The sequence below is a fragment of the Giraffa tippelskirchi genome, chromosome 8, assembly GCF_054371585.1.
Source record: "Giraffa tippelskirchi isolate mGirTip1 chromosome 8, T2T-mGirTip1v1.2.pri, whole genome shotgun sequence".
Lineage (NCBI taxonomy): Eukaryota > Metazoa > Chordata > Mammalia > Artiodactyla > Giraffidae > Giraffa > Giraffa tippelskirchi.
Window position 1 is genome coordinate 3,170,908 of NC_137282.1, and position 26,855 is coordinate 3,197,762.

A 26,855-nucleotide genomic window follows, 5' to 3' on the forward strand; every position below is an offset into this window, starting at 1 on the left:
AGAGAAATGCAAATCAGAACCCCAGTGACATACGCCTCACCCCTGTCATAATGGCTGTCAGCAGGAGGTCTACAAATAGCACGTGTTGGCGGCAGTGGGGAAGAAAGGGGGCCCTTATGCAGTGTTGGTGGCAGTGTGACTTGGTGTAGCTACTGTGGAAAACAATATGGAGGTTTCTCAGGAAACTGAAAACAGAACCACTGTATAACCCAGCGATTCCACTCCTGGGTGGTGGTGGTGGTCAGTCACTCAGTCGCGTCCAATTCTGTGCCACCGCACGGACTGCAGCGCGCCAGGCCTCCCTGTCCTTCACCGTCTCCCGGAGCTTGCTCGAACTCACGTCCATCGAGTTGGTGATGCCATCCAAGCATCTCATCCTCTGTCGCCCCCTTCTCCTCCTGCCTTCAGTCTTTCCCAGCATCAGGGTCTTTTCCAAAGAATTGGTTTCTTTTCCACTCCTGAGGATGTTTCTGAAGAAAACAAAACCCACTCATTTGGAAAGATGCAGGCACCCCAGTGTTCACAGCAGCACTGTTTACAGTGACCAAGATAAGGAAGCAGCCTGCGTGATTGCCTCATCTAGTCCTCTTAACCACTCTGGGGTGGGCACTTGTGTTACCTGCTTTTTGCAGATGCAGACACGGGCTCCGAGAGGCTAGGGGGCTTGTCCGGGGCAGGGCGGAACTGGGGCTCCGGTTCTGGATTCCCCGCCGGAGCCTGCACCCGTCCCCGCTGGTCCTGCGGTCCCGCCGTGGTCTCCGGGTGACACTGCTGAGATGCAGCTTCTCCGCGCGACACCACAGGGATGCCCCACGCTTGGTCCCTTGGTCGTCCAGCAACATGTACCAAGCTCCGATTCTGGCCCCGGGCCGGAGCAGGTAGAAGTGAGTAGTTAGAACACTTCGGTTAAAGGCCCTGCCCTGAAGGACACTGCAGTCCAAGAACCAGACCGTGAGTGACCCCGCCCTGTGATCCGGAGGTTGGGGGCAGCACTTGTGTTCCCCGGCGACGAAGCCGTGTGCCGGGGACCCCACTCCGCCAGGGTGCCCCGCGGGCAGGAGCCTCCCCCACCTGCCCGTGCCGTGCCGGTACGCAGCGTGCTTTCAGGGGGCCCGAGGGCCCTCCTCAGCCTGTCTGCAGTGGCGTCTGCCCCCCAGGCTGGGAAGGAGCCTCACGCCGCTGACTCGGGGTGGGGCGGGGTGGCGCGCAGCGGCTGCGCCCTTTCTCAGTCCTCGGCCTCCCGCAGCTCATCCCCCGCCCGTCCGTGTTCCCCAGACAAAGGGCCCGTATCTCCTCACCCCCCCAATTCAGAGGACCCCCTCCATCTGTACAGAGATCATGAGCAGAAGGAGAACTCTGTGGGTAAGATCCCACGAAGCTAGGCTGAGACCAGTCACTGGCCAACAGGAGGCTGTCCTCACAATGTCTGACACGCATCACAGAAGCCCGCTGCAGCGCACTCACATGCGTGCTGTAAAACGGGCCCAGCACACTCCGGCTCCCCAGGCGCATGATTTTGATTGTGGGCTCAGAACTGGCCAGCTTGGAGTGAGGCAGAGGACATCAGAACCTCCGACGGGAGCCAAGTATAAGTACTCCTGCATCTGTTCTGTGCAGCTTCCATGTTTTTCTCAGACCATCTCCCAGCACTGACCTCTGGTGAGTCCGAGCTTCCAGTATCTTTGCCAAGGTCCCTCCAGCTACGGGACGCCTTGCCCTCGGCCCTGTAACAGCACTCTGCAGCCTTTGTGGGAACAGGTGCCCAGAGCTCAGCCATCTCTTCAAAGTCCCCTTCATCTACCCCAGTCTTCTAACAGTATTCCCTGACATGCACCCCTTCACACAAACTATTTGCACAGATTTCCTTTTTTTATTTTCTGTCTTATTTTTTTGTTTTTGGCTGCATCTGGTCTTAGCTGAGGCGCTCAGGCTCTTCACTGCATGTGCAGGCTTCTCTAGTTGCAGCACCCCGGCATCTTTGCCCACAGCAGCTTAGCTGCTCACACAGGCATATGGGATCTTAGTTCCCAACCAGGGACACCCCCTGTCCACTGCATTGCAGGGTGGATTCTTAACCACTGGACCACCAGACAAGTCCCTCACACAAATTTCTTAAAATCTTAAAATCTTAAAATAATGTTCCTGTTCACTTTTAGTCATTTTAAATTGGCCTAGTAGTAAATAGCCATTGCAGTTATTACCCATTACTCTAATTTTAGAGAACGTCTAAAGTGGGAAAGCACTGTGCCGGGCACTGCAGGGGGTTCTGTGGGGGCTAAGATCACAATCACAGGAGTGTTCTTCCAACCACTTAGACTGTAACGGAGGGTGGGTCAGAAATCCAGAAAGTACAGAAATAGCATGCCACCTTGTTGGACTGGGAGAGGGTATGACTGAAGAGATGGGGTGCCTGGGGAGGACTGTCATTCAGGTGTCGAACAAGGAAACGCAGAGATGAGGGTGTGCGAAGGATGACTGACCTGGGGCCTTGCATGTCGGGAAAGGATGCTGGAGATGGGAAAGATGGCTTGCTGTCACTGACCCCCCAACACAGGAAGGGTAGCCTCTAAGGGTGTGCCGTGGACGGAGCTCTGTTCCCCCAAAACTCATGTGCAGAAGCTGCAACTCTTAACATGACAGTATTTGTAGATAGGGTTTGCTTCTGCTAAGTCGCTTCAGTCGTGTCCGACTCTGTGCGACCCCAGAGACGGCAGCCCAGCAGGCTCCCCCGTCCCTGTGATTCTCCAGACAAGAACACTGGAGTGGGTGTAGATAGGGTTTATAAGGAGGTAATTAAGGCTAAATGAAGTCGTGAGGGCCCAGGGAAGGTGGCTGTCCACAAGCCAGGAGGAGAACCCTCACTGGAAACTGGACTGGACCTTCAGCCTCCAAAACGATGAGAACTAAATTTCTGTTGTGGAAGTCACCCAGTTGTTAGTAATTTGTTATGTTAGTCCCAGCCGACTAGTACAGGGGTCCACAAAGCTCCTGCCAGAATATTGGTGAGAATACTCTGCGTCATGTACCAGCTCCCAGGGGCCTTGGAATTTGACTGGAGGAGGTTCCCTCAATTTTCTGAAGACCCAGCAGTGTCCAGTGGCCTCGAAAGAGGGTCTGGTGTTTGTTTTCTTTCAAATGTTAGCCTTTCCTCCTCCTGTTCTGACTCTTCACGGGATGCCCTGCTTTAGGAAAGGACGATGGTCAACATCTGTTTAACTAAGTTCCGATGTCACAGCTATCAAGCACAAGGTCAAGACAGTCTAAACGAGGAAGGTCACCAAGGAGAGGTTTGAGGTTTGGATGTGTCTGCATTTCCAAGCACTGGATGGTCAGGAGGCAGCACGGAGAACTTGCACTCACGTGGACGATTCCACTCTGCAGCTCAGTGCCTGCACAACCAGGAGCTTGGGTTCTCTCCCGTATGAAAAGAGTCTGGATCACTGCTCCTTCTTCATAATAACTTCTTTACAAATTGCACTCTCGCACTTCAAGAACATAAGGTTCTGTGGCCTCTCCATCAGCTGACCTCATCTCCCCATCAGTTCTCACCGCATGAATGCGAGTACCGTCTGGAACGCTCTCCAGCTCCACGCCAGGCTTTGAACACGCAGCTGAGGCCCTCAGGCATCCAGGAGAGCCCTGAGCTCTTGCTTGACTAAAATTTCAGAAGCCTTCTCTCCTCCATTTGGTCACACTTCAGTGAAACAAAACGCTAGGTCAAGAAGCAATGGTGTTCATTCTGGTCCTTACTCTCCTTTTAGGGAGGACCCTGGAAGGAAAAGAAAGGGAATAAATGGAGCCTGATAACTGTAGACAGAAAGAAAAAGCAATGATGTTATGAACGTATTTATAACAACGTTACAAAGAAAAAGGAAGAATAACTGCACATTAGTGTGACTTGAATGGATGTGAGAGTTGGACGGTGAAGAAAGCTGAGCGCCGAAGAATAGATGCTTTTGAGCTGTGGTGTTGGAGAAGGCTCTTGAGAGTCCCTTGGACTGCAAGGAGATCCAACCAGTCCATCCTAAAGGAGATCAGTCCTGAATATTCATTGGAAGGACGGATGTTGAAGCTGAAACTCCAATATTTTGGCCACCTCATGCGAAGAGTTGACTCATTGGAAAAGACCCTAATGCTGGGAAGGATTGGGGGCAGGAGGAGAAGGGGCCGACAGAGGATGAGATGGTTGGATGGCATCACCGACGCGATGGACATGGGTTTGGGTAGACTCCGGGAGTTGGTGATGGACAGGGAGGCCTGGCGTGCTGCGATTCATGGGGTCGCAAAGAGTCGGACACGACTGAGCAACTGAACTGAACTGAATGTGGCTTGTGGGCATGGAGAAAAGCAGTTTCCCATAACAGATCAGTGTCTAAATTTTTGCAGTTCCTTGGAAGAATACTTCAATATGCTGGTAGCCTTTGTTTTGGTCAGCGATCTTTAATCTCCCATTTACACGTATAAACTGACATAGCTCTTAAAGTGAATCATGCATTCACCATTCAGAATTTGACAGTTGTTTCTGAAGGAATTGGTTCAGTTTTCTAAATGCCTCTGTTCTCTTCCTTTTTTAAAAAATCCCAATCATTAATGATAGTTCTTTGTATTCTTTTAGCTTTCTCAAAGCTGTACCATATAAAACAACGCTACCTGAAAAATAAACATGGAAAGAAAACAGATTAGATTTGTTGATATTGTGTCAGGGTTAAAAACCAACTGATTCCAGGTTTAAGATGAAACCAGTATTACGTACATGCATTGTTTACAAGAAATGAAAGATTTACCCTTAAAATATGCAATGCACACTTATCGTTTAGAATGCTATCCTTTATGCCATTCAAGTGGCTTAAACCATGTATATCTCAAGAATCCAGCATTTCTTCCTCTATACCAAGACTCCTACACAATTTTAAAACAAATGCTAACATTCTGTGATTCTGAAACAGCACAAACAGAATCAATATGTTCTGTACAATTTTTCCTTTCTTTGCCTATCAGTTATGTAGTCCATACAGCTGATGAGATTCAACTTCTAATCATTCACTGTTTTCCAAAGATAAAGAACGTAGCAGGCCTCATCCGTAGGATTTTTCAAAGGTAAGTTTTCAGTTCTCTAATAGCAAGTTACTCTCACTGTATTTCTCTTATCCTCTTGTCTGCAAACAAGGCTTAAGCAGCCTTCCTTGGAGTTTATAGGGATCTGACAAATTCCATTAGAAAGTCAATCTAGCTTTTTGTTTCTCTTGACATCACCATAGTAGGTCAGCCTGTCTCTGAGAGGAACCTGTCAAAATGGCTGTCTTACTGCATTTCTCATTGTTATTCTCCGGGGTGATATCCCTTGAAGGTCATATTATAGAAGGTCTTATCAAAGGAGTGTCAACAATAGTGACCGGGCAAGAGTTGGTTCCACCTAATGAGATATGTCCTCCAAAGCCACTATCAGCTTGATGCCCTAACAAAACCCAGTTGCCTCAATACTTTGCCGTGACTTCAGGCTCATCTCAAAACAAACCATGTCAGATCTGTACATTCATCCTCCACCCTCAAAAGTACATTGCTCTAACAGCTTTTATTCTCTCAGGCTGGGATGACAGGCCAGATAAATACAAGTATGCAAACAGCATTTTGCTTTATTATTGCCACTTCTCTGCCTCACACTTTTACACCCCTAAGCAGACACACACACACACACAGACATATCTATAAATATATGTTTTCAGTTTTGATGCCTGGGTCTCAGGCTTATTTAAAGGCAAGTCTGGTCAATGAGTCCAGACTGTGAGATGTGGACCATCCTGAAATCAAACCGCCTCTAATAAGAGACAGTTCAGGGAACCGGCTCATCAGCAGCTTCTCCCTGAAGTGGACTCCACTGTGTTTAGCTTACAGACCATCATCCTTCATCCGACTTGGAAGGTAGGGTCGTGGATGAGGGGGTGGTGCCCCTGCTTGTGGGACCTGACACTGTTTCCCTGCAGCCGTCAGCTGCATATGGCCTGTCCAGGATGGACATATTATTTTGCCTGTTTCAGCACTTCTGGCCACTAAAGCCTGCTCATCTACATGTTACTATTGACTAGTTCAAGTGCTAAAACCAAATTTTTATAAACACCTCCATTCCCATGATAAGTGAAGTACCACTTCCTAAGAACTTCGAATGCTATCAGTCAAGTAAACCATCTGGAGTTGGCACAAGCATCATGTGATGACTTGGGCTGACCCTCTTACAACTCCACAGACTTTAGTTCTGACATTAAACATCACCAGCTAATGAAAGTATTTATGTCATCCCTAGAGAAACAGTTATTTTAGTTTGGTTTGTAACTTGATTATAGATTGATGGTGTACTTGTTAGTACAACCCTGCGCCTTCTAAGGAATCCACGTGCATTTGATTAAGCATTTAACATCGCTCCCAGGGGCGGGCAGAGTCCCAAAGAGCCAGTGGACCTGAAGGCATGAAACCTCTCTTTTCCTGCCCTGTGGTCAGCCTTCACCATGACCTGTCAGCCCACACTGGATTACCTGGAGGCCTCTGTGTCAGATATCGGGTACCAGAGACTTGAACTTAGTACAAATGAGAATTAAATTACTAGGCTAATTTTCATTTCCGATTTTAAACAAAATTGTAGTAAGAGATAGTCGTGTTTGCCTAACACCAGCAGCCCTGTCTGTCCTGCCATGAGCATGAGGCGGTTATATGTCCTTCCCCCTTTTTTTTTTGAACAATGTTGAATTAAGGACACAAGCATCTACTTGTCACTCCAATAAGAATTTTAAAGCCTGTTAAAATAGTTAGCGCGAGTTGACACCACGATAGTTTGGCACCATGTACCTTAGAAATAACCTCTAATTCAGCTCAATGCCAGTGCTTATTAATTCTTTTGTTATCTTTCAGGGAATAGTTCTCCAGGATTATTTTGATTTATTACTGGTTTTTTAGGATTATCCTAGACTGAGTAATTTAAGTATGCAAAGCCCTGTAGATACCTGCTGGACCTGATTTGCAAGTGAAAATACGTCATTGTTCACACAGATAAGTGGCTGTGTTCTCACTCAGAGGCCCGGAGGCAGTTCAGCCTCAGGATCCCTTCCGCCCCGCTCCACCCTCACACACACACACACACCCTGACACACACGCACCCTCACACATACACACACCCTCACACACATATACCCTCACACACACACACCCTCATGCACACTCACACACACACACACCCTCACACACCCCCTCACACACATGCACCCTCACACATACACACACCCTCACACACATATACCCTCACACACACATCCTCATGCACACTCACACACACATACCCTCATACACACACGCACCCTCACACACACACACCCTCACACACATGCACCCTCACACATACACACACCCTCATGCACACTCACACACACACACCCTCACACACACACACACCCTCACACACATGCACCCTCACACACATGCACCCTCACACATACACACACCCTCACACACACACACTCACACCCTCACACACACACACACCCCCTCACACACACCCTCACACACACACACCCTCATGCACACTCACACACACAACCCTCATACATACACCCTCACACACACACACCCTCACACACACCCTCACACACACCCTCATGCACATTCACACAGCCCTCATACATACACCCTCACACACACACACACCCTCACACACACTCACCCTCACACATACACACACCCTCACACACATATACCCTCACACTCACACACACACCCTCACGCACACTCACACACACACCCCCTCACACACACACCCTCACACACACCCTCATGCACACTCACACACACAACCCTCATACACACACCCTCACACACATACACACACACACCCTCACGCACACACTCACCCCTCGTATCTCTTAATAAAGATCACCCCTCGTATCTCTTAATAAAGAACTGGATGTCTCTCCTGGTGTGCTGAGCACTTTGTATTATTTACCTCTAATGATTTCCTCTTTGAAGCTCTTTATATTTTATCTGGAAAAATAAACATTTTTGAAGAATTCAGTAAATTTTAAACTGATAATTTAGTAATATATGCAAGAATCCTCACTAGATATATTCTATAAGGGAAATGTTGGTAAGTAGATGAAATTAAAAGGAACATCCATTCTATTCATTTTATTTGCCACAAATAGTCGTTGAGGTATAGTTTCCACAGGGCTGTATGTTTTGTTTGGCTTTCTAAACCTAAGTAAGACAGTGTGGTGTATGTCAGTGCCCAGAATTTGCTTATTGGCTTCTAACAAAATGGGGACAAATTTAACAGGTCTAGAGGGTTGATTGAACCTTAAAAATGTATATTTGAAAAAATAATCATTCTTAAAAACAATCACGGTGTGTGTGTGTGAGTGTACTAAGTCGCTCAGTCGTGTCTGACTCTGTGACCCCATGGACTGTAGCCCACCAGGCTCCTCTGTCCATGGATTCTCCAGGCAAGAACACTGGAGTGGGCTGCCATGCCCTCCTCCAGGGGGTCTTCCCAACCCAGGGACTGACCCCGCATCTCTATGTCTCCTGCCTTGGCAGACGTGTTCTTTACCACCTGGGAAGTATATGAAGAGTAGTTATTTAAACTAATGTGCAAACTAAGTGAAACTGTGATTGTTTAGGCACATGTGAGTGCACCCCCATTGAGGGGCAGTGGGCCTAGTCACTGCTTACCCCCGCCAAAGAAAACAGCCCTAGATGTGTCATCTCTATGCAAACCTCCTCAGCATATTTACACTGGAAACAATGTAGCCAGTTATAGAAAAATAGGTGGAACTGTTTGAAGCATTCATTACCTCTTTGAGGGCAGTGGGATAAATTAAACTTCATAAAACTGCTGTGAAAATAACTGTTTTAGAACTTAAGTACAGTTGTGTAGTTCACTGCTGGTTACCAGATTCCATTTTAACAGCAAAATTTAGCTTCCAAAAAAAAGACTCCCAAGGAGGCGCTGCCTCTGAGATCCTGGAGCCACGCCCCTACAGGCGTTTAAAGGTTAGGGCTTCGAGTGGCCCGTTCCACACTGCGTCAAGAGGGCGTTTCTGGACTTCCCCGGCGGTCCTGCGGTTAAGATGCCGCGTTTCCCCTGCAGAGGGCTCGGGTTTCATCCCTGGTCCGGGAGGTTCTGCATGCCATGAGGTGCAAGCAAAAAGGAAAAAAGGGTGGTCTTTCCAGTTCCAAAAAGTACCCCCACGGTTTAAGCCATCTTGAATAAATACAGTGGTGGGTTAAGGCCCCTAAGAGTGAGGTTCCTACCAGCCTCCAGCTCCGAGTAGAGAGCAGTGTCTCCCACCCATCAAAGGATCTGCAGGCTAAGAGCCAGGAAGCCAGCCTTCTCCAACCCATTCCCTCAGATATAATGACGTATCTGGGAGGAAGAATTCAAGTACTGTCATAGGAACGATCCCCTGGAGTAGGAAATGGGAACGCACTCCGGGGGGTTCTTCCCTGGAGAATCCCCCGGACAAAGGAGCCTACGGGCCACAGCCCATGGGGCCGCGAAGAGTTGGACATGACTGAGCAACTGAGCGCACACACCACAGCGTGCACACGGGCGTTAGTGTCACTGGCAAAGCGAAGCCTCGGTGTGGGTCAAATTTTCACGAGTGATGACTTGTGGAGGCAGCTCCGTGAGGAGTCATCGTCAGAATCAGGCTTACAAGAAGGGGGACAGAGACACAGCTGAGTCACACCCTGCTCCGCGTCCCTTCCAGCGGCAGAGCGGAGGCTGGCTTTCAGCTCTGTGATGTGAAGAACCCCGAAGTCCTCTGAGTCCAAGCCAAGTTATGCACCTACTCCTTTGTTCCAGTTATTTTGTGTCCGTTTCATTTCTTTGGGCTAAATGGGTCTCCAGAGTTCTCTTTGCAAAGGTGCACATCTCTGGAAAAGATGGCCCATTCGTTACCAGTTGCATTGAGATCAGATATAGGATCATTTCCTCTGGGAGAAGATGACCTGTGAGTGTCAGGAAGGGAAAGTGAATACAGCAGGGAGTTAGCCAAATGGGGAGGAGGCAGCCAGATAAAGGGGCATTTTCTCTGCTTTGCAGAGTTGCCCTGCAGTTAGCTAGAGGCCCAGTTCTGTGGATTTGTTTTTGTTTTTGTTTTTTTTACTTTTTTTTTTGACGTATAGTTGATTTACAATGTTGTGTTAATTTCCACTCCACAGCAAAGAAATTATGTTACACATGTATATGTGTAATTTATATATATATATATAAAGATATATGTAGGGAGAGGTGAGAACACCAGATCACCTTACCTGTCTCCTGAGAAACCTGTATGCAGGTTAAGAAGCAATAATTAGATCCTTACATGGAACAATGGACTGGTTCAAACTAAAGAAAGGAGTACGACAAGGCTGTATATTGTCACCCTGTTTGTTAACTTATATGCAGAGCACATCATGTGAAATGCTGGGCTGGCCGAAGCACAAGTGATTGGCAGGAGGAACATCAGCAAACTCAGATATGATGCAGATGACACCACTATGGTGGCAGAAAGGGACAAGGAACTAAGGAGCCTCCTGACGGGGATGAAAGAGGAGAGTCGAAAAGCTGGCGTAAAGCTCAGCATTCAAAAACTAAGATCACGGCATCCGGTCCCATCACTTCATGGCGAAAGACCCTGATGCTGGGAAAGACTGAAGGCAAAGGGCGAAGGGGGTGAAAGAGGATGAGATGATTAGATAGCATCATGGACCCAATGAACATGAATTTGAGCAAAGGAGATAGTGAAGGACGGGAGAGCCTGGCAGATAGTGAAGGACGGGAGAGCCTGGCATGCTGCAGTCCATGGGGTCACAAAGAGTTAGACCCAGCTGAGTGACTGAACACACACACGTAGGGCTCATACTCCTTTCCATCATGGTGTATCACAGGGTATTGAGTGTGGCTCCCTGTGCTGTGCAGTAGGACCTCATCTACCCGTCTGTATGTAAAGGCTCACATCTGCTGGCCCCAGCCCCCCACTCCCTCCTCCTCCAGCCCCCTCCCCCAGGCGACCACCAGTCTGTTCTTCACGTGCGTGAGTCTTTCTGTTTTGTAGACAGGTTCATTTGTGTCCTATTTTAGATTTCACATGTGCGTAATATTATATGGTGTTTGTCTTTCTCTTTCTGCCTTACTTCACTTAGTATGATCATCTCTAAGTCTACCCATGTTGCTGCAAATGGCATTATTTCATTCTTTTCTATGGCTGGGTAGTATTCCCTTGTATATATGGACCACGTCTTTATCCACTCCTGTCAATGGACATTTAGGTGTTTTCCTTGTCTTTGCTGTTATGAGTAGTGCTGCTAGGAACAGGGGCGCATCTTTTGGATTAGATTTATGCCTGGATATATGTCTGGATATATGCCCAGAAGTGGGATTTCTGGATCCTATGGTAGTTCTTAGAGAAGGAAATGGCACCCCACTGCAGTATTCTTGCCTAGATAATCCCATGGACAGAGGAGCCTGATGGGCTACAGTCCATGGGGTCGCAAAGAGTCAGACACGACTGAGCGACTAACAGTTTCACACTTTCATTTTTGGGGTAGTTCTATTTTTAGCTTTTTGAGGAAACTCCATACTGTTCTCCACAGTGGGTGCACCAGCTTACATTCCCACCAGCAGTGTCAGAGGATTCCTTTTTCTCCACAGCTGAGAGAGGCCCAATCCCGCGTCACTGCACCCTCCCGGAGAGTGAGGGAGCTACAGGGCTTTACTGCGCGTCTTTGTCCCAGAGTAGGCCTGGAATTTTCTTAAAGTGAGAGCAGCTGGCAGCCATCCTGAGCGGTGTTAAGGTAAGAAAGGTCAGAGTGTTACCGTGGCCAGTGCAACAAGGCTCGTTCGGGGTCACCCAGGACCTACTTGGGGAGCAGCAGCAAGCAGAGGGCTGGGTCTTCTACCCTGGGGGTGCGAGGGGCCATCTGGCTGCAGAGAAGTTGGCTTAACTCTGTGAGGGTTTAAAGCCCAGATTAGAAAAATCCCACAGGGAGCACGTGGAACCCCTCTCCCGTATGGGATAAGGTGATTCTCCTGAATCAGCATTATTTCGGAGGGTTTAATGTGTGTGCAGTTACCTTTCTTCCCTCCTCTCTGTGTTTTAAGAGCCCCCTTCATGAGACCTTTCGTCTTCATCCTCAGAGACGGGTGTTCCTAAGGAAGACTAGGGCGATGATGTAGACTCACCCCGTTGTCGTCAGGAGTCACTGCTCAAGAGGCTCCTCCAGCAGCAACTCCTGACAACTAAAGGAGAGGGCAGAACATCAGAGCAGCCCCCATTGAAGATACAAGTACGATTAGGACATAGAAAAATAATCTAATGAGTAAAAAACATCTGGGACATCAAGCAGGTTATTGGCCAAAAAGCATCTTTATGCATAGTTGGCCTTGGCCCTGGGGAGTCTCATGGCAGGGGAGAAGGGACAGTGGAAAACAGAGGGTTTGAAAAGAGGGACCTTTTAGGACCAGGTTTATGTCTCTGCAGACTAAAGCTTAATTCATCTGGGAGAAGAAAGACCGAAAAAGGGGATGTTCAAGGGTATTTTGATAGTCCAGGTAGGAGATGACAGAGGCTGTGAAGAGGTGGAAGAGGGTAAGGGCCAACAGATATTTGGGGATCAGAATCCCCAGGACTTGGTTTCCTAACCACTGTGCCAGCATCACTGGTGACTGTGTGCGCTTGCCTGTGCCTGGTCTCCCACAGATTCCCAGGCCAGGCTTGGTGTGCAAGAAGGATGCCACCCCAAGATCAGTGAATATCACTTAGTCAGTCCATGGTCCCCAGAGGATCAGTCTGCCTGTCCTCTATCCCCTGTTTTGTGCTAGTAGAAAAATGGAAAACAAGATTCACAGTTTACTACCTATGACATGTTAGAATTTGTTTGACATGGTTCTTTACCTATATAAGAAGGATACAGTAAGAGTTTGAATCCTGGAAGTCAGTCTGCCCACTTGGCTGAAGCAGAAGTAGGCATGGACTGTAGGGCTCCTCTGTCCATGGAGATTCTCCAGGCAAGAATACTGGAGTGGGTAGCCTTTCCCTTCTCCAGGGGATCTTCCCAAAGCAAGGATCAAGCCCAGGTCTCCTGCACTGCAGGTGGATTCTTTACTGTCTGAGCCACCAGGGAAGCCCAATTCAGAGTACATTACAAAGCTACAGTAATCAAAACAGAATGGTACTGTCAGAAAAACAGACACAGATCAATGGAATGGAGTAGAGAGCCCAAAAATAAGCTTACACACTTATGGTCAATTAATCTACAACAAAGGATGCAAGAATATACAATGGAGAAAAGACAGACTCTTCAATAAGTGGTGCTGGGAAAACTGGACAGTTGCATGTAAAAGAATTAAATTAGAACTTTTTTTAAAACTATATACAAAATAAACTCAAAATTGGTTAAAGGCCTAAATGTAAAATAGGAAACCATGAAACTCCTAAAAGAAAAGATGGAATAGTCTCTGAGATAAATTATAGTAATGTAGTAATATTTTTAGGGGGATCTGTCTTCTAAAGCAAAGGAAATAAATGCACAAATAAAAAAATTGGACCTAATTAAATGTAAAAACTTTTGCACAGTGAAGGAAACCATCAACAAAGTGGAAAGACAATCTATTGAATGGGAGAAAATATTTGCAAATGATACGATCTTTAAGGGGTTAATATCCAAAATAAACAGCTAATACAACTCGATACAAAAAAAAAACTCGATTAAAAATGGGCAGAAGGACTAATAAATGGTAAATGTAGTGGGGATGAGGAAGATAGAAAGACCTCACTTGACAGCCATCAGGACGGTGGCTGTTCGAGTCAGGAATTATTAATGAACGCCAAAGCAGGTGGGTGGGGGCTTGTTGGAGTACAGGATATTGGTTAATTTGGAATAGTTGCTATAAAATATTTATCAGTCACAAAGGTAAATGTGTTGACTCGAGAGTGGAGAAACCTGGCGGAAAGCAATCTGACCAGCTGACCAAGGGTTGGCTCGAGTGACATTTGGTGCCTCCCCGTGGCATGTGGACAAGAGAAGCCCAGTCCACGCTATTCCTGCAAAAAAGACATGCTCGGGGTCTGGTCACAAGGAGACATTGGGTGAACCCAGATTGAGAGACATCCTGTGGAAGGGAAGTCTCGCCATCCTGTCGAATTCAAGAAAGACTGTGAGGTATGGAGGAGCTCAGGAGGCATGCGTGAGCCCGCGGTGCTGAGCCGGGGTGTGGACCACAGAGTGAGACAGGGACCTCGTTCAGAAAGCAGCAGCTGCCCAGGGTCTGCACACAGTGGTGCTGACCACACTGGGTCCTGTTGGAAAGGGACATACATACTGATCTCACGAGAAGGAAAAATGAACAGAAATTCTTTTCAAAAAAGGTCAGAAGACCTAAATAGACATTTTTCCAAAGAAGACACACACAGATGGTCAACAGAGACACGAAAAGATGCTCAACATCAGTAATCATCAGAGAAATGCAAATCAAAACCAAAATGAGATATTATTTCATCATCAAAAAATGGCTATCAAAAAAACACAATTAATATTTGGGAGGATGTGGAGAAAAGGGAACCTTCATGCACCGATGGTGGTAATGTGAATGGGTGCAGCCACTGTGGAGAACAGTATGGAGGTTCCTCAAAAAAATTAAAAATAGGACTATCACATGACCCAGAAATTCCACTCGTAGGAATATATCCGAAGAAAATGAAGACACCAATTCCAAAAGATAAGTGCACCCAGTGTTCACGGCAGCATCGTGTACAGTTGTCGAGATATGGAGGCCATCCACGTGTCCTTCAGCAGACGAATGGATAACGTGAGATACGCACACTCAGTGGAACACACAAAAAGGATGAAACTTTTGGCGTTTGCAAGAACATGGACCTGAAAGGTATTATACGTAGTGAAATAAGACTTAGGAAGACAGATAGTGTATCATATACTTATGTGTGGAATCTTAAAAAAAAGATACAACAATTTAATGAAGGTAACAAAAAAAGAAGCAGACTCACGAGTACAGAGAACCCGTGGGAAAAGGAAGAAGGGAAAGGCAAGTTGGGAGATTAAACGATACAAGCAACTGCGTATAAAATAAGCTGCAAAGTATGTTATGCAACACAGGGAATATAGTCAATATTTTATAATAATTATAAATGGAGGATAACCTTTAAAAATTGTGAATCACTATGTTGTACACTGAAAACATATATAATATTGTACATCACCCATGCCTCAATTTTAAAAAATAAGAACTGAAACCTTCAGAAAGAGATAACAGGGAATCTTGAAGTCAAGCAAGAGGCCATTTATAGGAAGTCGATCATACTGTGCGCTTTAGACCAGAAACAGAGATAGCTAAATATTAAATCACAAAAGAAGATTTACACCGGGCCTGCCCAGATGCTTCCTAACTCACATGAGTGACTTGGAGTTGCTGATCCCATAGGGATAAAGTCATTCAGGCTCAAGTGTGGGAAGGAGGAAGGATGTCTAGCCAGAAATCAGATCCCTCCATCCTGACCAGTGGAATTGCTCATTAACTCATTTATTAAACAGACACGTATTGAACGGTCATCATCAGTACCCCCAGACCGTCTGCTCTCTCTGTGACTAAGACTGCAAGAGGCCCTGCCCACCCCGAAGGAAAGGGGGGAGTTGGGAGGAGGAGATGGAGCAAGACCTCAGCCCACACCTCCAGGGAGAGTCACTGCCCAGGGCAGAAGTGTCCACGTGACTCACCAGGCTGTCTTGGCTACACACTGCCAGCCCTCAACAACAGGCAGAAGCATCCAGTCAACCGAAACCGCTGACGTTCTGGTCTAGCTTTGGCCCTGAGCGGGGTTGTTTCTGCCTGTGGACTCCAGCCCAGATTCCCCGATGCGGTGGAGGCTGGGCGCGTGGGATGTGTCCAGGGATGTGTCCTGCTGGATTCACACCCCGTCTCCACCATCTCCTGTCCCGCTCTACGCACTGAACAGCGCAGACAGACAAGATGGTTTGAGAGGGAAACGGATGCGTTAGAGGATAGTTTCTAGTGGGCGGACTACATTTGAGGACTGTGGGATGAAAAAGTACTTTCTTATGTTGAAGAAAAGGTGTGTGTTACAAATACATCTCCTTAAGAGTATTGTTGTCATTTTTACTTCCATCGGGGTTACAAGTAGAGGGAAGACAGGACTGGGATAATCTTTGGTCTCTGTAGACACAGACCGTGAGAAAAATACTCCAGTTGGAGAGGATTTATTTTCCATAGTTGGCAGCAACACATGTTTGTAAAGAACATGGTATATATATATATATTTTTTTAAAACTGGACACCTGGTAGGTGTCCAATGGGTGTAAGCTATTCTGTCTTTAAAATCTAGCATCCTCAGATGCTGACAAGTGTTGGTGAGGATGAGAACTGGACCCCTCACAGATTGCCTGTGGCGATGTGAATCCTCTTCAGACAACATTTTGGCAGTTCGGCTAGTGGTTAAGCATAGAGTTACCATATGGCCAGGTAATTCCACCGCTGGCTATTTATCGAAGAGAAATGAAACCAGGTCCATACAAAACCTGTACACAGATGTTCATAGCAAAACCATTGACAGTTCCAAAATGTGTGCACAGCCCACATGTCCATCAGCTAATGAATGGGTAAATATAATGTGGTGCATTCATACAGTGAAGTATTATTTGGCAGTAAAAAAAGAATGGAGCAGTGATGCATGCTTTGTGAAAGAAGCCAGTCGCAAAAGACCACATGTTGGATGATTCCATGTATATGAAACGTGCAGGATAGGCAAATACGTAGAGACAGAAGGAGGAGTGGCCCCCTCGGGCTGGAGGATTGAGAGGCACAGGATATAAAGACATCTTTGGGAAATGAAAATATTCTAAAGTGGATTCTGGCTGCGGTCGTGTGCCTCTGTGAACGCACTAACAGCCACTGCAGTGTGCACATAAAATGGGTGGATTACATGGTATGTGAATTACATCTCAGTGAAGCTGCTTTTTAAAAAATTTAGCTTTGACATATCAGCAACTTTGACTCCTTCCTACTTGCTGCAGCCACAGCTCTCTTGCAAAGGTGGGAAAGTAACATGAATCTCTGGCGTCTTAAGTCCAGCACTGTAAGGATATTTTCTGAGAGTCCATTAGGAATTATTGCTTAACTAAGCCTGGAATTGCAATCCAATAGCTTCTCAGTAGGAATGGACCATCTGTGCTGCTCTCTGGATGGGCCTATGCTAACAGACGCTTTCTATTTCAAAACACACATTGATTTAGGGTATATAGCACTGCTGTGTGGCCTGAGAGGACAAGTTTTGATGTATTGAAAAATATTTCATCAACAGTATACTTCAGGTTATAGCAGTGTATTTGTGGAGCCGTCTCAACTCAGGGGGCATTAACACGGAATGGCTTTAATTTTCTGCAGTCACTGCCTTAGGCCAAATTTTACTGAATTTTGCTTTTCCATCCCTTAGCAATATTTAGCAGCATTCAAGTCACTTCCAGCTAATAGACGATCAGTCTGGTCCATCTTTAAAGTCTCCTCTCCTGCTGATGTAAATCTGATTCCATTTCCCCTCCGTGAGGATGGAGCAGGTCTGGTTCTGACCCCTCTTCTCCCCCCTCCCAAGGCCTGACTCCTAGGCTGTGGGACAGACGAAGGATGAGCGCAGCTCTGTTTACTTCAGGCCAGGCTTCTTTGACAAGCAGCCTCTTGCCATCCACGCCTTCGGATGACACGTGTCAAAACACTGCTTCTCATGGGTCGTGGGAGGTCTCAGTTCCCAGGCACCTGATGTGAAAAACTGCCCGCCCTGGCCCAGCTTCCCTGGCCAAGCCCTTCCCCACGGGCACGGGGGACTTTTTAAAATAGTCGGGGGTGGAAGTGGAGTGATGTCACATGCTTCTGTACATACCTGTTTATTATACACTTGACTAATGTGAAGTGACCACAATTTGCAGAGAGTAAAAAATACAGTACTCTTTAGGGCAAATCGCATGCAGCCAAAGACCCCCGGGGATTTTTACAGCATGTGTCTGTGCTCAGTCTCGACCAGGGTCTTTTGCAATCCCTGGACTGTAGCCGCCAGGCTTCACTGTCTATGGAATTTTCCAGGCAAGAACACGGGAGTGGGTGGCCATTTCCTTCTCCAGGGGATCTTCCCCACCCGAGGATTGATCAAAGCCTCATCTCGTACGTCTCCTGCATTGGCAGGTGAATTCTTTACCAATGTACCACCTGGGGATCCCTGATTGTTGCAGCTGTAACTGACAAAAGAGAGTGATTCTACCGTGAATGTTGGGTGATATTTTAAGTTAGGAACTAAGACCAAAGTTAAACAAAGAAGGCTGTCAGAGCTTCATTGGGCCAAGACGCACAGCGGCATGCCTTGCTCTTCCGCCATACCGATAGAGGGGACTTTTAAACAACACTCTGAGGGTCAATGATGATAACGGTAAAAGAAGTAAGAGATGATGAGTTTTAAGTATTGATTACCCTGACAAGTCATTTGACTGTAACTTTATATCATTCAACTTTTGAGAATGGCTGTTTCCCTTTCTAAAAGTTTAAAAATTGTCTGGCCAGCCAGCTCCAGAATCCCACCGCCCCCCCACAAAGCATCCTCTGAAGAGCCTCTGGGCCCTGGGCCCCTCTCCTGGAGGCGGCCCCCCCATCAGATGCAGGGTTGCTGGAGCCCTCCACCTCGGCGCTCCAGGGCGCGCTCATCACACCCCCCGGCCGACATAAGCCCCCGGCTGGGGACGGCCCTTCCAAGCCGCCTGCTCACGGGCACCCCAGCTTCACTGGTGGCACCTTCCTCAGCTGGTGGTACCGGACAAAAGTTCACGGCCCGACAGAGAGAGAGTCGGACACAGTGAACAGCAAACGCTGGAGCTGGGAGCAGAGAGAGATCTACTGCAGGGCCTGCAGGGAGAAGGGCGGCTCGTGCCCCCAAACCCCGGACTCTGGGAGGGGGTTCAGCAAAGCATCTTTAAGGGCCTGGTGAGGGACGGGCAGGGTTGATTGTTGCAAACTTCTTGGTATCGGAGCCCTTGGTTCTTGCAGCTGTCCACATCGGTGAGGTCAGCGTGTCCCTACAATGACAGATGATATTCTCTGTCATGCATGTAACCTTTTGTCCCTGTGTGAATGGGAGTGTTACCCCTTCAAGATCAGAGCCTTGAGAATGGGCTCTGCTTCAGGCTCAGCTCAACATTCCTAACTCAAACACAAGCAATAGAATAATACAGAGGTTAAAGTAAAAGAACAGATGTAGTATGGAGTTGGATTTGTTCTTCCCTACTACTGGGACTTCGAGAGGAAAAAGCCTTCTTCTCCCTGTTTGGTGGTGGGAGGAGGGGACACAGGGGTGCTGACCTCCGCACCCTGCACCCCACTCCCGGCAGGTTAGCGCCCTGGGCGCGCAGACCCCCTCCTCCCCTCCCACAGCCCCTCCAGACCCCCTTCTCCTCCCACAGACCCCCTCTCCTCTCCCGCAGACCCCCTCCTCCCCTCCCGCAGACCCCCTTCTCCCCTCCCGCAGACCCCCTTCTCCCCTCCCGCAGACCCCCTTCTTCTCTCCTGCAGACCCTCTCCCCTCCCACAGACCCCCTTCTCCCCTCCCGCAGGTCCTCTTCTTTCCTGCAGACCCCCTTCTTCTCTCCCACAGACCCCCTTCTCCCCTCCCGCAGGCCCCCTTCTCCCCTCCCGCAGACCCCCTTCTTCTCTCCCACAGACCCCCTTCTCCCCTCCCGCAGACCCCCTCCATACCTCCTTCTCTCCCGCAGACCCCCTTCTTCTTTCCCACAGACCCCCTCCATACCCCCTTCTCTCCCGCAGACCCCCTTCTCTCCCACAGACCCCCTTCTTCTCTCCCGCAGACCCCCTCCATACCTCCTTCTCTCCCGCAGACCCCCTTCTCCCCTCCCGCAGACCCCCTCCATACCTCCTTCTCTCCCGCAGAACCCCTTCTCTCCCGAAGACCCCCTTCTCCCCTCCCGCAGACCCCCTTCTCTCCCGCAGACCCCCTTCTTCTCTCCCGCAGACCCTCTCCCCTCCCACAGACCCCCTTCTCCCCTCCCGCAGACCCCCTTCTCCCCTCCCGCAGACCCCCTTCTTCTCTCCCACAGACCCCCTTCTCCCCTCCCGCAGACCCCCTCCATACCTCCTTCTCTCCCGCAGAACCCTTTCTCTCCCGAAGACCCCCTTCTCCCCTCCCGCAGACCCCCTTCTCTCCCGCAGACCCCCTTCTCTCCCACAGACCCCCTTCTTCTCTCCCGCAGACCCCCTCCATACCTCCTTCTCTCTCGCAGACCCCCTTCTCCCCTCCCGCAGACCCCCTTCTCTCCCACAGACCCCCTTCTCCCCTCCCGCAGACCCCCTCCTCCTCTCCCGCAGACCCCCTCCAGGCCCCCTTCTCTCCCGCAGAACCCCTTCTCTCCCGAAGACCCCCTTCTCTCCTCCCGCAGACCCCCTCCTCCTCTCCCGCAGACCCCCTTCTCCTCCCGCAGACCCCCTCCTCCTCTCCCGCAGACCCCCTTCTCCTCCCGCAGACCCCCTCCAGGCCCCCTTCTCCTCCCGCAGACCCCCTTCTCCTCTCTTGCAGACTCCCTTCTCTCCTCCTGCAGACCCCCTTCTCCTCTCCCACAGACCCCTTTCCCCTCCCGCAGACCCCCTTCTCCCCTCCCACACTGTCTGGTAGACTTCTGAGACCCGCAGAGCCGGCTCGTCTTCCCTAAGCACATCCTATGAAGACACGAATGTCTCTGTAGGAAGTGGGGCACTCGGATCCTCTTTCAGGATCACTGGGTATTAATTTGGGGATAATAACACATCTTGCTAGACTCGTATGACGCTTTGTGTGGCGTTCTCAAAGTCAAATCTAGTTGGATTGCAGCCACCACTTGGTTCAAATAATACTCGTGATGATTTTCTCCCAAAATTACTTTATGAGCCCCGTCCCACCACACACACACGATACAGATACAGATATATAGACATATCTATGGATATATATGTGTAGATAGATGCGCTTCCCTGGTGGCTCAGTGGTAAAAAATCTGCCTGCCAATGCAAGAGATGCAAGTACAGTGCCTGGGTCGGGAAGATCTGGAGAAGGAAATGGCAGCCCACTCCAGTATTCTTGCCTGGGAAATCCCACGGACAGGGGAGCCTGGAGGGCTACAGTCCACTGGGTCACAAAGAGTCGAACATGACTTGGCAAGCAAACAGCAGCGACAAATACATTTTAAATATATATATATATATGTATCTATATATATCTTTCCGAGGACCTTAACAACCTTCTGGTCTGAGTTAGACCTGTAATTAATAGTCTGGTTTTCCCACATTCTAAAGTATGAAAACTTTAACTTTGCCCTACTCACTTGGTGCTTAATTAGTAGACCCTGAGGAATTCAGATAGTCCTAAATCTTGATAACATTCTTCAAAGAAACCTGAAATACCTGTACCCCCGGGGGAAATAGCTTTAATTGCTCCAAGTCCTAACCTCGAGATTATAGTTCTCCAAATGAAACTGAATGAAGGAAAGAAATGAGGAAGGCTGGGAAGGTATCCTGCCAGGTGTCAAGCATACTATTAAAGCATAACAAGGAAAACAGGAGTAAACAAAGCAAGAGGCAGATTAATTGAATGAAGCTGTATCGAGCACAGAAGCAGGCCCGGACACTTACGGGAATCATGTATGTGATAAAACCAGCACTGCACAAACAGCTACTATCTGTAAATACAGGAGAGTATTTCTAAAATACTGGAGTGAGTGGAGAAAGCCTGTCAGTATGCATGATATCACACTAAAACATATTAAAGACTGACTTATTTAAGTACTGAAAAGCTTTAAACTTGTACTAACGAGAGACATTGTAAACTGGGTTAAAGGACAAACGATTTGGAGAAAATATTTCCATCACATATAATAGATAAACAGTATTTTCCTTAGAGGTACACTGAACTTATTTTGGCTGAATGCTAAATATCTCATGTTAAAAATCAATGAACAGCTTAAGCCAAGGGTGAATGTTCTCCCAATAAAATGATCTTCTGAGAAAGAAGAATAAATATGAAATTTTATCTTAAGAATCTTAAGTAATCTTACAGTAGTATTATTGAAAATTGGAGGGAATTCCCCAGTGGTCAGATGGTTAGGACTCCGTGCTTCCACACTGGAGGCCCATGTCAGGGACTACGATCCCACAAGACTTGTGACATGGCCAAAAGAAAATTTTTTTTTAATTCATAAAAAATTAGATATGTTTTTAAAGTTTGTCATAAGGACGTCATTGTATCATTTCTCAGCACTGCCATCTGCTAGGTGACTCTTCTGCACGTCTACAAGGTCTCGATGTTTTCGCCTGATGAAAAGCATGGCTTTCTTTTTCTGTCTATCCCAATGTGATCACTGTTAGTGGGGATTTTGCTGTCAGATCGATAAGCTTTCCCTTTTCTCTCATGGTAACACAAAGGCAGAGACCTAAAGATGTGGCTGACGGCGATCACCGTGCGGTGTCTCTGAAGTCCTCCCACAAACTGAAACCGTGTGCGGCGTGTTTAAAGGCAGTGTCCCCTGAATATGTGAGAAGCCCCCGGAAGACTTCTGCCCTCACATTTTTATTTCTAATTGCTTGCCTTCACCCCCTGCTTCCCTCAGTCCCTGGACGCACGGCTTCCTGAGCCTGCAGCCGCTGGCTGTTGCCGAGTCCTCTCCGCGGTGTCGGTGTCTGCAGGGCCCCGCCGCCGTGTGGCCTTTTCGGTGCCAGGAGACTTTTCCGTATGATCGCCGCTCATCCTGCTCACTGTGAACATTGGTACTGAGGACATGTGAAGATCCTTCCAGATCTTTTCCTTATGTCACATGGTTTGACTTTGACTGAAAGAGATTTTCAGTCCCGAGTTACATTCATCATGCTTACCAATATTTTAACTACCAGTATTCAGATATTAGCAATAAGCCCATATGATGGTTTTGTTTACTAAGTATGATGGTAACCTGATCTTTGATCTCCACAAGTTCAGTAAAATCTCAAAATAACATCAAAGAGGCATTTGTCAGTTCAATCTTCCAAAAACTAAAGCAGTTTTGACTTCTGAATACTGAACCCAAAGCTGACCTTAAGTGCATGCTTAATACTTATAATATATAAAATACGCCTTCATGTCAGTAAAGAAAAAATGGACAAAAAACATGAACAAGCACATCACACGAGAAGGAACATGAACGGTGAACAAACACGGAAACGTGTTAAAAGCTCAGTAGATATCAAGTTAGATCCCGGTACCACAGTGTTGGAACTGTTGTTTGTTACCATGACAAAAAATATATGTACATAGGTTAAAGATTGGTAGTGCACTGTTGGTGACAATACCCAGAAACAGAGTAAATTGTACATCCTTTTATTGAAGGGCCTTTTGGTCGTATTCACCAAAAATTTAAAATCTGTACTGTCTGGTCCAATGTTGTCACCTAGAAGAATCTACCCTCCAGAATGACTCTAACATGTCCTCAAAAAATGTATCCAAGATGGTAAAAGTCCTGATAGCAAAAAACCAAATCTAGTCTCAGTGTGCGTCAGGAGGGGATAGAAAAATAAATACTGAATAACTATGCAAGGAATACCCTGTAGTTACTAAAAATAATCAGCTCAATCTATTTGTACTATCGTAGAAACACAACTTGTATATTGGCCCAGAGGGAAATGCAAGCTGCAGGATCGTGTGATTCCCACTGGGTTTAAATACAAGTAAAGAAAAAGTCTAGAGCAATGAGCATGCAACCGTGGTCACCTTGAGATGCGAAAGATACAGAGATGAAGGGGAACTGAAGGGAAGAAGATTGCATTCTTTACATCATACATGTCTCTTTATTACTTGAATTTATTAAAATGAGCATCAGTTACTTTTTAATTTTATAAACAATTTAAATAAATCCAGGCTAGACCAAACCGTGGAACAAAAGTCCCCTGAAAGGCACAAAAATGAGCTAGTCCTCATTGTAATGCAGACCTACGGAAAGGCTCCAGTGACTTGGTGAGTAGTAGCTAAAGGAATAAATGTTTATCATGGGGATCGTGGGACAGCTGGAGGAGTGGCGGTTTGTAGCCTGCAAGAATCCAAGAAATGGCAAAGTGCAAACCACAAATTTCAATAATAAAGTTTAAAAAAACAACCACCAGGGCTTCCCTGGTGGCTCAGCGATAAAGAATCCATCTGCCAATGCAGGGGACACAGGTTTGATCCGTCGTCTGGGAAGATTCCACCACGAAGCAACTAAACCCGCGCACCCCAAGTGGGGAGCCCGCGCCCTGGAGCCCGCTCCTGGCCACGAAGGGTGGCCCCTGCTCGACGCAACTAGAGACACCCCTGAGCAGCGATGAAGACCCAATCCAGGGAAAGTAAACGACTACATACTAAAACCAAAACAGCCAGGAGAAAAATGAAAGGAAAGTTGTTGGCCTCTCCTCCAGGGCCCCTTTCCTGACTTGCTAATCGTGTGTGGAGAAGAACGTTCTGTGATGAACCAGCATATAAGGCTAGTGTGACAGAGGAGACACCTGCCTCCCGGAGTGACTGCTCTTTCTGGCTGTTATTCTTGTGTGTTCCTTCCTTGGCTTCTATCCATTCGTACATCCTCGCAGAAACACGGTGTTAGCAGCGGCAAGCAGCAACAGAGGAACGGGGCAGAGTCCCCTGAGGGCAGCAGTTTGCTTAGCATACCTCTCTGGGACCTGGAACGTAGTAGGGCCTCAGCAGTGACAGTTGTCTGGAGCAAATGTGTGGGTTGCCCTCCAGTGGGAATTGTGGATCTTTGCTAAACAAACAACTGAAAGGTACATTCTCAGTGCAGTGATAGAGGTATGAGCAGACAAAACAAACGGGGCCCAGAAGCCTGCTACAAAGCCCCTAGACACACCCCTGAGGAGGCTATTGTGTCTGAGCTAAAGCTGAGAAGTTCCTAGAAGCCCACCAGGCGGAGGAAGTCAAAGAGGCAAAGGTGCAGAGAGCTGTGAGCGAGCAGGGCCTATTGGAGAAGCCGCGAGTCCACTGATTGCGGGTTAAAGTGTGGCATGGGGAGGCCGGAAAGATTAGGTCTAGATCATGATGCTCTGTTAATGTCTGCAGTACAGCAGACCGACTCAGTGACACATGCACTTTCTTTCTCGTATTCTTTTCCCTTGTGGTGCAGCACAGGACATGGAACACAGCTCCCTGTGCTGCACAGCAGGACCTTGTTGTGTGTCCGTTCTCTCTGCACGACTTTGCATCTGCTGACCCCAGCCTCCCACCCCAGCCTCCCCCTCCCCGTCCCCCTGGGCAACCACAGGCCTGTTCTCTATGTCTGTGAGTCTGTTTCTGTATTCTCGGTAAGTTCATTTGTGTCATATTTCAGATTCCATGTGTAAGAGATATCACACAGTACTTGTCTCTCTCTGACTTATCTCACTAAACGTGATACCGTCCATGCCCATCGTGTTGCTGCAGACTGCAAACTTTCATTCTTTTGTATGACTAAGTAGTACTGCGTTGCATATATGCACCACATCTTCTTTATTCAGTGGACATCTAGGTGGTTCCCATGTCTTGAGTTTTCTGAGTATTGCTGCTATAAACATGGGGGTGCGTGGATCTTTTTGAATTATAGTTTTGTCCAGACAGATTCCCAGGAGTGAGACTGCTGGATCACGTGGCAGCTCTGTGTTTTCTGAGGAACCTCCACCCTGTTCTCCGTCGTGGCGGCACCATCTGCATCCCCACCAGCAGTGCAGAAGGGCTCGCTGTTCCCCGCCCCCTCTCCAGCACGCTCATCTTTGCCGCAACGCGCTGGGCTGAATGCGGCATCTTAGTCCTCCCACCGGGGATTGAACCCAGGCCCATGGGCAGTGAGAGCATCAAGTTCTAACCACTGGACCACTCCAGCACTTATTGTGTGTAGATTTTTTAAACGGTGGCTATTCTGGCCGGTGTGAGGTGGTACCTCATTGTAGTTTTGATTGGCATTTCTCTAATAATTACATGAAATCCCATGGACAGAGGAGCCTGGTGGGCTACAATCCGTGGGGTCACAAGGGAGTTGGACGCGACTTAGTGAGTAAAACAAGAGTAATTACATGCTAAGGATTTTGGATTTTATCTGAAGAGAATGTCTTCAAGAAGATAATCCTATTTATATTTTTTAAAGATGCACACGAATATTCATTTGCCTGTCTGCATTTTGAAAACAATAGCAGAAATTTCGTATGTGCCTGCCAATAATTCAGTTCATTGCCTTCTTTTAACAGCTGTGGGGCAGGTCCTGCCATTGCCTTCATTTTGCAGTTGAGGAAACCAAGGTACCAGTCCCTTATCTGACATGGTGCCTATGGGTGGAACCCAGATACAGAGGCAGGCAGCCTCGACCCAGAGCCCACCCCCTTTTCCCTTATCCTGGGCTGCTTTTGTTTTTGTTTCTTTAAGGACATACATGTTTTCTTAAGAAAAGGAAGTCAAAAACCTTTTTCCTGTGGTTTCTCCTATACCACCGACCATCCAGGAGAGAACGATTTTTGGCCTTGCAGGTAGAATCCCTCTGCAGCTCAGCCGTCCGCCTGTCCTCCACTCCTCACCTTCAGCTGCTTCTCCCCCGCGTTAGTCTTCCACGTGTGTATACACTTCTTTTTGGTCGTGCTGGTCTTCACGGCTGTTGCGGGATTTCTCTAGTTGCGGCGAGTGGAGGTGCGCGGGATTCCCCCAGTGGCCCCTCTGGCCGTGGCCCACGGGGTCTGGGTGCGCGCGCTTCGGCAGTTGCAGCTCACGGGCCCGGCGGTTGTGGCCCACGGGCTTCGTCGT

The 26,855-nt window shown here is 47.8% G+C and overlaps 1 protein-coding gene and 3 long non-coding RNA genes across 6 annotated transcripts in view; 2 read left to right on the forward strand and 2 right to left on the reverse strand.

Moving 5' to 3' along the window:
* LOC145517815 (uncharacterized) lies at positions 1–1,079 on the reverse strand. Its single transcript, XR_014062355.1, has 2 exons — positions 620–1,079; positions 1–470 (listed from the first exon to the last, which is right to left on the reverse strand). It is a non-coding gene; the product is annotated as an uncharacterized LOC145517815 (long non-coding RNA).
* Positions 1–26,855, forward strand: part of LOC145517812 (ubiquitin-conjugating enzyme E2 E2) — a 362,107-nt gene that overhangs the window by 330,428 nt on the left and 4,824 nt on the right. The gene's annotated exons all lie outside the window — the stretch shown is intronic.
* Positions 96–7,952, forward strand: LOC145517817 (uncharacterized). The gene is made up of 2 exons (XR_014062357.1): positions 96–1,659; positions 4,999–7,952. It is a non-coding gene; the product is annotated as an uncharacterized LOC145517817 (long non-coding RNA).
* On the reverse strand, positions 4,421–26,776 carry LOC145517813 (uncharacterized). The gene is made up of 2 exons (XR_014062353.1): positions 26,521–26,776; positions 4,421–4,650 (listed from the first exon to the last, which is right to left on the reverse strand). It is a non-coding gene; the product is annotated as an uncharacterized LOC145517813 (long non-coding RNA).